The 17,806-nt window shown below is 42.5% G+C and overlaps 1 protein-coding gene across 1 annotated transcript in view; it reads right to left on the minus strand.

Annotated features, from left to right (window-relative positions):
* Nucleotides 1-17,806, minus strand: part of KIF26B (kinesin family member 26B) — a gene marked incomplete at both ends in the record, with an annotated part of 493,633 nt that overhangs the window by 153,043 nt on the left and 322,784 nt on the right. The window lies entirely within an intron of this gene.

The raw sequence follows: 17,806 nt of genomic DNA on the forward strand, positions 1-17,806 counted from the left end.
AATTCAGAAAAAGACAATAAAGGAAAAAGTATATTCACAATTCACAAAAAGTATATATTCACAATCAGATATGCTCGGGTCACTTTCTGTTCCTTCTCTTAAAGAAGCCCCTAATTCTGATTGCAGCTAAACGGTTCTCTCTTCTTCCTCCGAGTGCCTGGTGGTAGCCCCTGACTGCAACCGAGTGAACCCAGGGAGCTGCCCAATCACTTACACGGCAGAGCGACACCACAGCATTGCACGGTCCTGCAGCTGCGATCTACAAAGAATTGTTGGTTTTCCACAAACACTCAGCTTAAGCATGAATAACGCTGGCCATCTTTGGGGATACACAGCACCTATTAGGTTAATCATTCCATAACTTCTGGTATAAACTCAAATGTGAGAGACCTTATGAATTTTTTAGAAACTCTAACACCTTGTAAAATCCAAACCAGTCTGAGGAAGAAGCATGCGGTGACCACTCAAGGCATGCTGTGGACGTGATTGTGGAAGAAAAACACACACCCCAGCACAACGGGAAATACAAACCAAACGGTTTTAGAAACATAACACCCAAACAGAATAAACTCCAGCCAAGGTGTGGGGTTCTGAGACTAGGCGTGGCTCATGTGGCAAACAGGCTTTTATGTAGGGTGGTCTTTCACCACAAAATGCAGTTCATGGCCAAGTGCAATGGGTGATACAGTCAGAACCCACAAAGGTGGCAGAGGACGCAAACAGAAAGGTGAGAGGGAAGGTGACGCATCGTTAATAACATTGATTGTTCACATCACATCTTCCATCGTTCAAGTGTTCTGCGACACCTAAAACATGACAATCTTATCATAGAGAAGAAGGGAAAATCAGGAAAGGGCATTTCACAGACTGTAACATACTCACTTCTGGGTTCATTCTTGGTGTTTTTCATACTATACTCATGTTCTAAGAATTCCAATTTCCTTACCAAAGGTTATTAAACATTTTAGCTGCTGCTTAAAACAAATGGGCTACCGTGACTTTATTCTACACATCAAAACCTTACAATCCATCCTGTGTTCTTACCAATTGCATAACAGGTCATAAGCAAAGCAGGCCAAAAAGATTAAATCAGCATCGTTTGCACCCCCTTCCCCCCAACTTCCATCTTAATATCTGAATCTTAAGCTCTGGACTGGTTAGTTTTAATTTTGTGTCAGTAATTGCCGTGCTTTTGACAAATCCCCTGAGCTACAAAATGGCCACTGAACAAATACAGCAAAGAGAATTACCACTTCAAAGCTTAATTTTCCTTAGCTGTAAAACTGAACATCTATTTCACAAGAGTGAAATACAGAGGAATGGGATGCATGAGGAGTGACAGATTGTGATGGAATGATACCCGCACAGTCCCAACGCCATGTGCCAAACTTAGGGACCTCTATGGTGACTCTACTGTAGGGTGATGAAAAATGAAGACACTAAAAGGAGATTTCCACCATGCTTTCTTTTCCCAAACAGCAAAAAGAAAAACCTAGGAGTCATTTTTTCTCGTGCTTTCTTTGTCACTCTTCCTGATGCTGTCCCTCTAAAATGAAAGGTGAAGTGGAATTGTTCAGTGGCTGGTCTGGCGCATCTCTTGGCAGTTTTCCTTATTCTGTGAGATTCTCTCCCTGAACAAACAGTGACTCCTCCAGAGGTGGGTGTGGGCATCGCATTCTTCTGACACTCACGCCTCTGCTCAGCAGCCCCTTACTGCTTTCAAGTCAGGACGCCTATAGGCAAAGGAGAGTTAGAAAGAAGGCGGAAGATGATGATCTGCTAGGAACCGAAAGGTGGTGTTTAATCCATTCACGTTAGGATTCTTTTGGATGGTGGCAAAAGGACCAAGGAGCTGCTGTGGGTTCCCGGTCCAAATGTGGAGACAGAGAGGAGGAGTGACACTCAAAGGCAGCTCAGAAGAGGTAGTAGCCTGCTGGCTTTTTTTTTCCTTTTTCTTATCTCTACTACCCATGCCCACTTACTCTCCCCACATAGACCCTGCAGAGGAGAAGTGAGGGTCCTTGAAATGAAAGTATATGAAGGGCATTCCCAAGAACAGCAATCCAGTGCTTTATTCCCCTCTCTCTCTCCCTCTCTCTTTCCTATAACATCACAATTTCACTGTATTACCGCATCATTCCCAAAGGCATATAAACATGCTATTATTTCTCCCACCTCGGAAAAGAAAACACAAGCCCTTCTCTTCATTCTTCTTACCCAGCCAGCTACTGTCTGTTTCCTGCTCATTTTTGCAGCAAAACTCATGGTAAGTGTTGTCTATACTTGCTTTCTCTAGTTCATCTCCTCCCTTTGCCTATTAGCTTATTGCAGTCAGGCATGTGGTCCACAGCTCCTCTGAAACAGCTCTTGTCAAGGCTGTGAATGACCTCCACGATTGCTAAATGTCATGGTTCTCAGCCCCATCTTACCTGCCCAATCAGAGCACTGACGAGATCCTTCTACTATGTTATACTTTCTTCTTTAGGTGCCAGGACATCTATGGTGACAGATGTTAACTAGACTTATTGTGGTGAGCACTTTGCAATTTATACAAATATACAAATCTCGATGTGCACCTGATGCTAATATAATGTTGTATGTCAATTATACCTCAATTATAAAACAAAACAACAACAAAAACACACTAAAACGATTCTACTCGGATATCCAATAGGTATTGTAAACTTGCATCTCTAAAGCTAAATTCCTGATCTTTCTCTAAAAAGCTGTACGCCTTTAGCTTTCCCTATTTCAGAAAATGGCAATTCCATCCTTACGATGGCCCAGACATCTTTGCCTCCTCTTTTTCTCACACCAGACATCCAATCCGTTAGGAAATCTGTTGGCCGTAATTTCGAAATAGACCTATGATCTGACCCCTCTCACCACCTTTACTGATACTGTCTTGGTCTGAGCCACTAACCTCTCTTGCCCGGATTACTGCAGTAGTCTCCTAACTTGTCTCTCTTCTTCTGTTACCTTCCCTGCCACCTCCCACTGCACTGGCCCAATCTATTTTCCACATAGTTGCCAGACTGATTCTTTTAAAACATAACCAGACAAGACCCTCCATTTTGCTTCTCATCTCATAGTAAAAGCCAAAGTAACTACAACGGCCTATGAGGCCTTCCGTATATCTTCCCTCATATCTCCCAGACCACCTTTCCTACTACTCTCTTCTTCAGTTACTCTGCTGCAGCCATGAAAGCCTCCAAATACTCCTGGTGCGCTCCCACCTCAGGGCCTTTGCACAGGCTCTTGCTTCAGCCTGGAATGCTCTGCCCTAGATAGAGATAGGCATACAGCTCCCTCCCTTACCTCCTTTAAATCTTCATTCAAATGACGCCTTATCAATGAACCTACCCTGCACACCATAGCAGACTGTAAGATGGCTGCAACAACATGTATCCCCTCACACATGCTCTTCTATGACATGAAACTGACAGTTCTCCATTGAGAGGTGGAATCTATTTTCCTTCCCTTTGAACCCAAGCAGAACTCTGAAATTGCCTTGACCAACAGAATATGGTGGGAATGATGTTGTATGGTCTCCAGGGTTAGGTCATAAAAAGCAATCTGGCTTCTACCTGTCTCTCTCACCCCTGGCACTCAGCTTCCACATCACGAGAAGGCCCAGGCCATGTGGAAAAGGCCATGTAGAGAAGAACTGAGGACTCCAGAGAACAACCAGTGTCAACTACCAGACATGTGAGTAAATGAGCCTTTAGATGATTCCAGGTGCCACCCTTCAAGTCTTCTGGCTGAGTCCCAAGGCATCATGGAGCAGAGGTAAGACATCCCCATTCTGTCTTGTCAGGACTTCTGAACTCCAGAAACCATGAGAGGTGATACACCATCATTGCTGCTTTAAAGCCACTAGGTTTGGCGGTAGCTGGCTACATGGCCACCTACTCCCCATCTCCTAATTTCACTTGCCCTGCATGCCTTACCCACCCACCCTCCCCATCATGGCACTCACTATCTTCTAACATAGTAGATGATTTACTGAGTTATCAGGTTTATTGTTTATTGTCTGTTTCCTCTCTAGAATGTAAGTTCCAACAGGGCAGACTGTCATACCTGCGTGTTGAATGACGTGAATAAAATTGAAGGAACTGGGAACATTTAGCCTGGAGAATATAAACCTGGAGAAAGGGGAAGGAAGAGTTTTTCTAAAAAACTGTCTTTAAAAAAATGAATAAATAACATGTGGCAGGAAGTATTTTTCAAGTAATAATGCCAGATAGCTTCATAGGCCATCATTTTGAATCTCAGAAAACTTTGTGAGGAAAATAATAATAGGACTCCCATTTAACAGACAAAGAAATGAGTCTTGAAGAGTTAAATCCAGATTCCTTGGACTATCTGACCTGAATTTGAACATCCAGATGCTTCAGATACTAGGTAGATAATAGGCAAGTTACTTAAATTCTGATAATGTTTATAATGTGCGTAAAGGGCCTAGCATAGCACCCGGCATATAGTTGGCATTCAACAATACCATCATCATCAATGTTATTATTACACATATTATTATAAAGCCTCAGTTTCTGCATCGTAAGATAGAGCAAAAATATTTTCTACCCTTACAGACATTTTGTGAAAATTAAATAAGAGTGCAGGCAAAGGGTTTAGCACACAGGAAGTACTTAATAGATGGTACTTTGGAGGAATAGAATACGTGGTGGAGCTGAGACTGAATCTAGGTCTCTGTTCCCCATATTGCTTCAGATCATCTCTGAATAGGCAGCAAAACAGGCAGGTGAAACGTAAAGGCATTTGGGGATTTATAAGTGAAAGGGGCATCTTTCTAAAAATTGGAGTAATCCATTAGTGATGGGTCTGCTTCATGAAATAGCTTTTGTCATTGAAAGTGTCCAAGTCGTAGCTACAAAACCATTTACAGGGACTGTCAGGGAGATGAAAGCATGCATTGGGAACATCAGATGATTTCCAAAATCTCTTCCAATGCAGTTTCTGAAATGATTCCTGGAACCTCTATTTCATTTAGGGAAGCCTCTGTTGGCTTCAATGCAGAAAAATAGGAATGCAGGAAATTATTTGGAGAATACATAAAAAATTACTTTCTTCTGAAAACAGGTATATAAGATAAATACATTAGAAGAATTCTAGAATTTAGAAATCAGTAGAAATCACATTTTAGAGCCATATAGTATATAAGAACACTTTATTTTAATTTTGACATCATCATCACCAACTGTTTGATCTCTATTTTATATGTTCCGATTTCTTGGAAGTCAGCATCTTCTGATCTTTTTATATAGTACTTCAATGACACGCAGACAGGAGAAGGTTGAAGTACAGAAATCATTCATGTATAATTGTATTATTCAGTGACATAAAGAAGAAGCAATCGTGAAAGAATTGAAAAGGAAAAGACATTTGGGCTAGAAGTGTATTTTGTGTTATTAATGCCTTACACAAGTTTTCTTCATAAGGAAAGGGACAGATGAGTGGGTTGTCTTATAAGATTTTAAACAACAAAAAATTAACCTAAAAAACTATCATAAGTAATATTCACTTGTCTCATTCCTACCATGGCCAGTATCACATATTTCCTAGAGCTATTCATCCCTGCACACATCTTTAAATATCCATGGGTTTCATCTAATTCTCTGAACCTTATTTCAAGAAAAAAAGGTGGCCTCTCTAGCAGGATGAAATTAATATTCACTAAACTCCTATAAAGGAAGTGATGCCATGCTAAAGCAGTTATCAGACTTGTGAGGACAGGAGCAATGATGTGAACCTGGAAAGAATTTAAACCTAGTGAGCTCAGATTTTTGCTCTGGGCTCTACCCTTTCTCTCCATTGCCTTACTCATCTCATATAGGAGACAATTATCCTAACACATCTATGTGATGCCATCTGAATTCAGGAATCAGTTTAGAATTGAGATGACCTTCACATGGGACAGTTCCTTGTGCTCATTGGCCAGATCTACCTGGATTTAAAAGAAAGAGGCAGGGCTTCCCTGGTGGCGCAGTGGTTGAGAGTCCGCCTGCCGATGCATGGGACACGGGTTCGTACCCTGGTCCGGGAAGATCCCACATGCCGCGGAGCGGCTGGGCCCGTGAGCCATGGCCGCTGAGCCTGCGCGTCCGGAGCCTGTGCTCCACAACGGGAGAGGCCGCAACAGTGAGAGGCCCGCGTACCGCAAAAAAAAAAAAAAAAACGGCAAATAATTATCTAGTAAATTTAATTGGTTAGGTGGGAGAGAGTCTTAGGTCTCCGTTATACAGATCAGAGGGGAAACTTTTGGGGCTTTTCTGACTTTTCTTTTTTTTTTTTTTTGCATTTGTGTGATAGACTATTTGACCTTGCATTTTCAGAAATACGGAGTGTTTCAACGGAAAGCGCTTCATTCTAAGTGCATCCCATGAGACTTAAGTTGGGGGTCTACCACCCTTAGTGTACAGGGATTACTAATACATTGACCTAACAACATTTTAAGAATTATTAGCTTCATGAAGAATAGAACTTTCGGGGCTTCCCTGGTGGCGCAGTGGTTGAGAGTCTGCCTGCCAATGCAAGAGACACGGGTTCGAGCCCTGGTCTGGGAAGATCCCACATGCCGCGGAGCAACTAGGCCCGTGAGCCACAACTACTGAGCCTGCGCGTCTGGAGCCCGTGCTCCGCAACAAGCGAGGCCGCGACAGTGAGAGGCCCGCGCACCGCGATGAAGAGTGGCCCCCGCTCGCCGCAACTAGAGAAAGCCCTTGCACAGAAACGAAGACCCAACACAGCCAAAAATAAATTAATTAATTAATTTAAAAAAATGAGTATATGTATCTCTAGGGTTAAGAAGATGTAAAAAAAAAAAAAAAAAAGAACTTTCCTTAGGGAATACCAGGCAGGAATATCAGGCAGTATAGTCGTTTTTTAAGAATTCTCTATCCTTTAAAAAATTCTATGTACCATGTGTTGCTGACCACATCCTGAAAGCATTTCATCCTGTCTGAGGGGGGTGTTCGACTGTGAGATGCTTGGATAGGTGGGTAAAAGGTTTATAAAAATTAAGAGGTCATGCAAGCTCTACTCAATGGGACCCGGGCGATTGACTGGTGAGATATTAACTGAAAAGCTGCTCAAGAGGAGGGCAGGGCAAGGTCCTCAGAACCGCCACGTCTGCTGCCCACAGAGGGCCCTGACCCAGGAGGGGGATGAGAGTGGCAAAATTGCCACCGTCAGCAGGTAAAAGACAATCCCGGCTGCAATTTAACGTGACGGTGGCCGGGCTCCAATGGCTTATGTGCCATGATAAAATATTTCAATGCTCTGAGGATTAAGACTGTCTGATAATAAGCAATGACGTGACAGATCACAGCAGCTCCCAGGAAATCCATGGGGTCAGTGACACAGGGGTAGAAGAAAATAAACGGATTATAAATAGCGAGGATATATGACAAGAGCCAGTGGTCTGAGGCAAAGCTTCTGGAAACAATTAAGATATCCATCTATATGGAAAAAAATACCAGTTATGCTTCACTTTGAAATAACACCTATTTAAAAGTATTCTGGCACTGCCACGAAGCATGTTAGTCATTTTGGAAACTCTCCAAACAGGGAATAAAGAGCGTCCTCCTTCACCTTTCCATTTTCTAATTGGCTGTCACTGAGGTCATTTCTGTGTCTCCAGAGACTGAAAAGCATATGGGTCTTGGGGTTTTTCTGATTTTTATGTAAATGATCCATTTCATTAGTGTAGGAAGGTAATTCGTGACATGACTTCAAATAAAATGTTTACTGCTAGGAGACAAAACATGGCTGACCGTTAACCTCAAACAATATTGTGTTAAAACACTACCGCCAGACACTATTATAATTTGAAAACGGATGGATTTTTGCAACTTACTGCACAGCATTAACCCATAGTGATAATCTCTATGAATTTTCCCTTATTCTTCTCTTAAAAATTTACCCATTCATCAAAGCTTCTACAAGTTGCCCTCATCAACTACTTCAGGCCTCAGCAATTGGTCTTGGGAGTCTATGTCTTATGTTGTAACACTTAATGAGATGCTGCTTTGCAGTGTGGTCTTTCCTTCTGGGTGCCATTAGTGTTGCCTCCATCACTGAATTATCAACTCACTGAAGGTCCATACGTGTTTCCTTTCTTCTGCAGCTTATTTCCTGCCCCATAGCTTTGTACCTTTTTGCAAAGTGTGCACCCACTCAAGGCTTCTTAATCGATCTCGCCTCTGGAGTTACACCAACATATGCAAAGTCCCAAGACTATGTATCTGGAGTTCTAGAAATGCTTAGACCTTGGAATGTTTTACTCTTTCTAAAGCATTTTGCACACATTGTCACATCCATCACACTCAGCCCTATGAGGCAAGCAGAGAAGGTGTCTGTACCATAAATTACAGATTTAAAAAGCCATGAAGGCACAGAAGTTACCTGATTTTATCCACAGTCACAGGACTAGTGATCTTCATACCTGGGATCTAGGATTTGAGTTTTCTGCTTTAGACTCAGGGTCGGTCTACCACTTCATGCTGTTATGCAATTTGGTACATAGGAGCAGTTATTTTATTTTGTTTGGGCAACATAAAACCAAATGATAATCACTTGCCTAAAAATGAAGACAGAAAAAGCAGTTACATATTTTTGTATGTAACTCAAATCAAATCATATATAAGCATTTACCAATTACTGATCCAGTTGCTTAGCAACATACCTTCACATCACAGGAGGAAAATGTCTCAGCTGAGTGAGTCAGGTCATGCCCAGAATTAGGATGTGAAAGGCAAATTATATGAAAATGCTTTCTCTGTTCCTATAGTCCCAACCCGGAGGGAGTCCTTGCATGACAGTTACAATACAACAGCTACCACCATCAGGCACCATTCTAGGTACCATCCTCCACAGCCTCACACCTCTCCCTCTACAGACACAAAACGAATGCTGGAAGCTGCTTAGAATCCATCACAGTGTTCTGGAAACTCAATCAATCAATCAATACATATTGAACGACAACTATATACAAAAGAACTATGCAATCCGTAGGCTATGCATGTCACTCAAGTCATCTGAGTCACACCACAGCTGCTCTGTGTTCAAGAATCTACTCCTAAATTGTGGCAATGAGAAGAATCCACACCACCCAACATTACTGAGAACTTTCTACTGGCTCTCCAGCAGCCGAGAAAGAGAAGCTTGGAGAAGCTGGAAGCTTTCCCTGAACTGCTCACCATTCACTCATGCCTAGCGGTACAAAAAAAGTAAAAAGCAAAATTTGAAGACCATACTGTTGGTGAATATGGCTAATCCATTCGTTTCTGGATTTTTCATGGCCCAAGTGAGAAGGCAAAAACAACGGGATGAAAAGGAGCCCATTCATAAGCTAATTTTTTTTTTTTACAGAAGCTATTCAAAGTACAATCTTCTCCTTTGCTGAAAGTCAGGTTCCTAGGAAAGTGTTTGCTGAGACAAGCTCCTTATGTGAAAATAGAAACACTTTCATACACACAATAAAGCAGGAGATATTTAATAATAAAAGAATTAGCCATTGGCATGGAAGGCTAAACAAGAGTACAGAGCATGAATCTGTTATTTCCTGGCTGTGGAAATCTGGATTTTAGGAACACTAAATAAACACTGTGTCTGTGGCAGAATCTATGACCTGCCAAGGCCCTTTGTCTCCGTCTCTCTGATGCTCTGGTTTCTCAGGGCTCAGGTAAGTTTCCTCGGTGTCTGCTGGGATTTGGAGCATTTTAAGAAAGACTCTTCCACTTGTCTTGCCAGGGGTTAAGCCCTTTCAGCTCATTATACAGCAGCTGCTCAGTACTCTGTGGTCTCCCAAGCTCTGTTCACCTCGGGCCGCGTGGCAGCGGGATACCAGACATCGCGGCTGATCTTGGCAGCTACGTTTAATATTTCATGTGACGGGGGCTTTGAGGGAGCGCCTTCACTAATGGCCAAGACGCCATCTGCAGGAGGCTGGGTTCCAGGGCCCAAGAGGAGGTTCCCAATGAACTCCTAACGAACTTAATCTCATCCAGAACTTGACAAGTTGGGGCTGCACTCTTTTGGCAGCCTGAGGACACCTGGGCCTTCTTTTTCTATTTCCGTGTGTCCGGCAAACCTAGTAAGTCAGACCCGAACACTGCCGAGACAACCAGCTCTGGTCAAGCCCTAGAGGAAAACACGTCAGAAACTGGGAAGTTCTGTCTCTGAGCATCAGTGACCTCAGAAAAATGCAACTTGCTTCAGGCCTCATCAATCTTTCATATTTTAAAAGAGAGCACCCCACTCTTTCAAGTACACTGGAGGATAGAATAAACCAAAATTTATTCTCATTTGATGTGTAATATAAAAGTCTAAAGGAACATACTGCTGATTTGTAAATTGCCTTTGATGCCATGTGACATACACTTCAGCTCGTGACTCCATAGCTGATAGCTTCTTTATTTCATTACTTGTCTCCACGCAGACATGCAAGGCTACACTTTCTTCCTGCCTGCTGATCTGGCGTGGTAGACTCCAACTCCGACACTCCTAAGGACTTCACCGAGTAGGGAAAAAGCAGAACGGGCACAGAGGTCTGGAGGTGCGCCTCCAGGGCACTCTGCTTGAAGGGTGTTGACAACAGATGCCCTGGATAAGGCCACGTGGGGGTAAAGCACAAGGCAGGCACACTGCCCCATCCCTGTGGGACACAGCCTTGCCTGCTGTCTGACCTGGTGACAGTGGTCAGGCACCTGATTTGAGGACTCAGCTCCAGCTGTGCTCCAATTCTCCCCACTCCTGATACCGCTCTATAGCCTGTACCAAACCCTGGTCTTGGTCATCCCAGACTCCTAACCTGGCTTCCTGATCGCCTACATCTTGGCTTCTGTTTGCCCATTTGAGTTCAGCTTAGAAGCCTTCTGCCCCAGCCTGGATGGATCTCCTTGTCTTTCTTCCTTATTTGCACTAAGGTCCTCATGCACCTTTCCCTGTGCCAACTGACCGTCTGGCCATCAGTCCCTTCTGACCAGATGCTCCCTGCTGCAGAGCTTTAGGTCCCTGGCCTGATCTGCCCAACCCGAGCCTGCTTAGTACCAGGGAAACCAGGGCGCTTCTAACCTCCTCCAGAGCCAGAGCTTTGCAAATTGGGCTCAGTGAATAAATTAAAAGAACTGTAGGGCTTCTCTGGTGACGCAGTGGTTAAGAATCCACCTGCTATTGCAGGGGACACGGGTTCGAGCCCTGGTCCGGGAAGATCCCACATGCCACGGAGCAACTAGGCCTGTGCACCACAACTACTGAGCCTGCGCTCCAGAGCCCGCGAGCCACAACTACTGAAGCCCATGCACCTAGAGCCCGTGCTCCGCAACAAGAGAAGCCACCGCAATGAGAAGCCCACACACCGCAAAGAAGAGTAGCCCCCGCTCTCCACAACTAGAGAAAGCCCGGGCGCAGCAACAAAAACCCAACACAGCCAAAAATAAATAAATAAAGTTAAAAAGAAAAGAGAACAGTAAACACCTAAGCCACCAGACCCAAGTCAGTGCAACTGTAAGTTTAAAAATCCATCCCCAAAAAGTTGGTTCGGATTTTCTGTAGTTAATTGTTAGTACTGCTGTCTTTCACGGACATTAATAATTGAGAATTGGCTGGTCTTCTTGAATGGAATTGATAAAAACCATGTATCTACAATCTAGGTATTTCAGTTGCTTATAAATAAAGACAGAGGAAAAGACAATCATAGGTTAATTAAAGCCCATTCCTTGTGGAATGCCAGTGTCTGATTTTTCTGCAGAGAAACAACTGTCCATAATATATGTATGGATACCTACTACATTGCAAGAAATAGCCAAGTAAAATTATGATTCCTTCAAGGAATACGCATATTCTAGATAATGTGATTTCAAGAATCTAATGTTCTTTTCATTCCGTCATGTGGCCTTTTAGATGCTAACGCCAGTAGTTTCTAGTTAAATCATTTATACATATGCTAATGTAATGTTCAAAGGAAGAAACTGCACGATCTACCGTAAACCGTAAACCGAGAGCCCATTTAAAAGCCAAGGGTAACCACTAATTCCCTAGTTTTCCTTAATATTTATCTTCCTTAGCTGTTTGGTAGAAAATTACCTTGAAAAGCATAAGAAACTGAAAAGCAGTTGTGTTGTTCACTTTTAATGTCTTTATTTTCAAAGAAACAGTGCTTTATTCTCATTTTTCCCATGCTTTGATCATGTAAAATTAAAAACTGACATGAAATTACATACTTCAGATATAATTTGCTGCCTGAAGCAGCGAGCTGCTATCAAGGTGTGATGGCTAGAAACGGACCGCGGTTGCAAAGAAAACAAAGCCTTTAATCCATAACTCTTTGCTCAATACCTGTAGCTCTCTCAGAGCAAAGCTAATTAATTGTCAATGCTGGGTGACACACTCTGTGGTTTGGGGGCTTCTTGGTTAATTAAATTTGAATGGAAGCTCTGTTTGCTAATGGAAGTAATTTCTTTTTTCCCCTTTAATATCAATATTTCTTTTTATTTAACAAATTATTTAGTATAGTTGAAATCTGAGGAAATCATTAAGTAAGTTATTTCCAAGAACAATTTGTAAGGGGTCTCTGCATTAAAAAGATATGAACCAGACACAGCAGGGGCTCAGAATGCCTGCCCCCATGCCCTCTATTGCAAGGCTGCGCAGCCCCAGATCCAGGGCAATCTTTTAGACTGTCGGTACCTCAGCAGCCCCACTAGAGGGAGAGAGGTAGAAACTCACACCCCCGCCCCTCCTATTTACTTTACTGCAAGGTCACTTGGGAGGAAGTCTGTGCAGATCCCTGAAAAACATGGCAACAGCACACTGCAATACAGTGCACTCCTCATAGACACATTCAAAGGCTGGGAAGCAGAGGAAAGGAGGCAGCTTCTGTTTTCAATAAAGTCGAGAGCAGACGGCCTAGGTGAGAGATGGCTCCAGAGCAGAATAACTTGTGAAAGTAGGACGGATCTATAGTAATCATGGCCTATTGAGACTCTAGGGGGTGGCGAAAAGGAAGGAAATTCTGACATGTGCTGCAACATGGATGAACCTTAAGGACGTTATGCTTAGGGAAAAAAGTCAGGCACAGAACGACAAATACTGTCTAATTCCTCTTATATACGGTACCTAGAGTAGTCAAAGTCCTAGAGACGGAAAGTAGAATGGTGGTTGCCAGGGACTGAGGGAAGCAGAGAATGCGGAGTTACCGTTTCATGTCTAGAGCTTCAGTTTTGCAAGATAAAGAGTTCTGGAGATGGATGGTGAGGACGCTGCACAACAATGTGAATGGACTTAATACGACTGAACTGCACACTTAAAGATGGTTAAGATGGGCAAGTTTATGTGTACTTTACCACAGTAAAAATTCTGTTTAGATATTAAAAAAAAAACAAAAAGGGCTATAGGGGCTGGTTCATCCCTGGGGTTCAGCACCAAAGAAAAAAAATCAATAAAACTATAGGGGCAATTTTTTTTGTGACTTTGCATGAAGGCTGCTAACAAAGACCTATGCTTTACTTTTCGATGGATGTACTTGCTTATTTGATTATTTCTGCACAAGCAAGGCAGTTATGCTATGAAGTAGCCGGGGACGGGAACAGGAAGTAGGACTGGATGCCCATCTCCACTGCCAGGACGTGGACTCAACCATTAAGAACGGATGCTCTCCACCGCTCCCATTCCACTATTGCACTTATTCTCTCTAACACTGTGCCTGGGATTGTCGGGGTCTGGACATGCACGCGTGTGTGTGCGCGTGTGCGTGTGCGTATGTGTATGTGTATGGGGCATGGGTAGGGAGGGAGAAGGCAGGAAGAATACTAAAGAAATTAAATAATATAGAATAATAAAAAAGATAATGCAGTGGATTCCTCCCAAGTAACTCACATCTCTCTCAGCTGAAGTCTTTAATACATTCTTCATAGTCACTTTTTTGTCTTGTAGCGAAAAAAAGTATTTTTGAAAACAATTATCAAACAATTAACAACTAAACTGGTATAAAAATTATTTTGAACTAAATTGTAGGCAATAGAGAAATGTGTCAAAATACAACAAGGATTTAGTTCAAAGGTCCTGGTTAACTCCGTAAAGAAACCTGAGCCACGTCAAACTGCACATTTAACTATCGTTTGCTTTGGTGGGCCTGTTATTTTCAGGTAGGGGAAATTTAAAATGGGTAAAGTTAAATTTTTTATGCTGTGGTTACTCTTAGTTATTAGAATCCTAAGTTAAATGATCACCACTTTTTTTTTTTTTTTTTTTTGCGGTACGCGGGCCTCTCACCGTTGTGGCCTCTCCCGCTGCAGAGCACAGGCTCCGGACGCGCAGGCTCAGCGGCCATGGCTCACGGGCCCAGCCGCTCCGCGGCATGTGGGATCCTCCCGGACCGGGGCACGAACCCGCATCCCCTGCATCGGCAGGCGGACTCTCAACCACTGCGCCACCAGGGAAGCCCTGATCACCATTTTTGCAGAATTTGGAGCATGATTACATCCAGCACCCATGTAGTTTAAAGTACCATCTCAACTTACGAACACATATTACAACATTCCAGGCTCTTTCATGCCTATGATTTAAACAGGCCTCAAAGAGTCTCTGCGTGGAGAAAAGACGTATGTAAAGGAAGTCGTGTGATTCAATACATGCTCCAACAAACATTGATTTAGCATTAAGTACTTTAGTATTTCAGAGTTCCCTCAAGAGGCAGAAAGGAGAAACAGTCCAGAGTACACACTGCAGAGCCCAGTTGGCTGGGTTCAGATCTTCTGTCTGACACTCACAGCTCTGCAACTTTCCTCAAGTTCCTTGACCTTCGTGTGCCACAGCTTCCTCAGCTGTAAAACAGGATGCAAGAGTGGCCACCTCGTGGGGTTGTGAGATTGAAATGAATATACATATTCTTAGAACATATGTCTTCAAACCATTTCTGGACCATAGTGAACACCCAGTAAATGTCTGCTTGCTACAATTATTATTATAATAAAATATTAATATGAAAGCTATATCTAAATGTTTCTTTTTAGAGATTCTTTCCCATAAGCTTCTTAAAATAAAAATCATAAGAAGCAAGGTAAAAGAGATGCCTTGGCTTTAAGCCCTGCTCCATTCTGAGTCAACTCAGAACGCGGCCCACCAGGGCTTTCTGATGTGTACAAGTCCTGGGCATCTTGAAGGGAAGTTTTGGTTGTGCTGTTGGCTGGGAGGGCCTTATTTATAGCAAAGAAAGGTCAGAAAAGAGGGCGATGTCAGTCGATAAATCGGGGTCTTCTACAACCTTAAATCAGATGTCAGGGAAATCTCCGTCAGTGCAGTTGCTTTGGCCTGAAAACCACCGGCTGAAACTAGATTCTTATATCAACCATGTGACAGAACGACCGGGGCAGGACAACCAATTTTCACCCTCACCAAGACACATAAGGCAGTGTCCTGGGGGCACTTAGAAAAATCAATACATATGCAAAACCAAAATACTGTGTTAAGGAAACTAACACAGTTGTTTAAACTGGCCCACAATTTAAACTGGGTGTAGACAGTATCATTTTCCTTAATGCACTGGAAATAAGTTGTCTCTGCTGCACAAAGGCTGATAGAACCAGACTGCCATGTCTCTCACACCAGCCAGGCACCTGCCAGTGTGGTCCCCAGTCAAGATGAGGGCTGGACCAAAAGCATGGCTTGCCAATACTGCTTTTTACAATTGGCTGTGATTACTGCGTCTTCCTCATAATACTAAAAGTTCCGTAAAGTCAGGAGCCATGTCTGTCTTTCCTACAATTGCATTCCCAACATTGCCTGGTCCATAGTGAGCATTCCATAAACATGTATGTAAGGATGGATGGGTGGGTGGATGGATGGATGGATAGATGGATGGATAAGTGGATGGATGGATGGATGGATGGATGGACAGAGGTGGCCCAAAGTTAATGACACTAAAGAAGAAAGTCTGTCATCCTGTCTTCCTGATAGGGCCGCCCTAGGGTCCTCACACGCTTCCCAGTAGAAAAGTTTGGAAACATTGGTCTAGGTGGAGGTGATTTATATTTAAGGATTTCTCCAGCCCAGAGGTTCTGCAAGGCTATGCATTGGGGCATATTTTGATATAGTTACATTTCTAAATATCTTCCAAAACAAGCTTGTCAGGTTACATTAACAGGTTCTTCATCATCTGTGGGAAAGATGATTATTTTTATTTTTAGGGGAACTAAAATAAGGTTCTATCTATTTCTTTTTAAAGACTTTGGCACAGTCTAACCCGAGAATTCCCAGATTCACCAGTATCTTTGCTTCTTTGACTCCATACCCACACCCCCACTCATCCTGCTGTGTTCCCTAAGGAAAGGCATATGGTCAGAGGTGGTGCTTAATTATCTCCTGCTCCCATGTAAGTTTCACGCAGCACTTTTGTTTATTTCACTTCTTGCCAATAATGGTGCCTGGTACACAGTAGGTACTCAATAAACACTGTAGAATGAATGAATGAATAAACAGACTTTGGGGGGTTTGTTTTTACATTTTGCTTGCTTCTTAAATGATGCTAATCCATAAAATATTTTGTGGTATGGGATTTTGCAAGCTATCATGTTCATAAAACTAATAATTATTGTGTTCATTACTAGTCTGTGTCCAGCATTTGTTATAGCAAGCCTTTGAGGGAGGGATGTTTCTGAAGTTGCCTGTTGACGCAAATATCCTCACTGGGTTCTCATGAGTTAAAGGTTGTAGACTTCTGTTTCATAAGGTTAATTCCAAAGTCATTTGATTAGATGTTTCTTTTTTCCATTTCTGACCTTTAGAAAAGAAACCATTTGCTGCCAGACCAACAGGGGAGGGCTCTCTCTCTTTCCTCCAGAGGGGGCTCCAAGTCCACATTTCCTTGGCTTATCCCTGGGGTAGCTCTCCTGAGGCCAGATGCCTTTAAATACAGCTCACATTTATCGCTAACTAACTGATGAATCTTTGATTTTTTTTTAGAAAAATAGATATTCGTCACAATCATATTTTCAAGGTAATTAAATCAATAATTTCCTTGTACTTGAATAATATGTTCTTATTAGGCTGTCAACAAATGACAATTCAACAATTCAATTTTAATCCTGCTCTGCATTTCCCCAGGAAAACAAATATGGTGAAGTCAAACACTTAATTTTATCTAACTTTTCCCCCTTATTGAATGTTCAAAACTTCTTGAATAAAACAAATGTAAGTCTGAGTTAATATAGCAAATTCTCTATTTCAGGGCACAGTCATCCATTTTACTTGGAAATAAGTTTCCGTCTTCTGAACTTTAATAGCTCCCTTTCATTTTATTTTAAAAATAACTTCCCATTTGTATTCTTTACATCCATGTCTTACCTCCTTACAAAGCTGTAAGCTCCTGGAGGATATAGCCGGTATCTTATCCAAGTATTTATCCCCCATGTTGCAAGTGTGTTATGAACATTTGTGAATGAAATAATGAATGCATATGTGGACCCAAGAGTGAGTATGTCAGAGTACGGTAGTTCTCACTAACTCTGCTCCCAGATACTTCGCACAGTTTCCTTTTCCAAAACACCATTCTTCAAAGATTTAAAAGCCAACAAAACACATGATCCCTAAGGGCTCTCCCAATGCTAAAGTGCTTCTGTAACCACTCTGATGCTTTGACTTACTGTTAAAAGCATCTAAAACATTGCCCCACCCTTCTTTGGGGTCTTAGAAGGCTCATTAGTATCTTTCCCACTACCATGAATTTGGGGCCTGTACCTTAGTAAAGTAACTGGTTAACAGGCAGGCTGCTTACTACAACTGTAAAAAG

Source organism: Leucopleurus acutus, assembly GCF_964270905.1.
Source record: "Leucopleurus acutus genome assembly, chromosome: 2".
Lineage (NCBI taxonomy): Eukaryota > Metazoa > Chordata > Mammalia > Artiodactyla > Delphinidae > Leucopleurus > Leucopleurus acutus.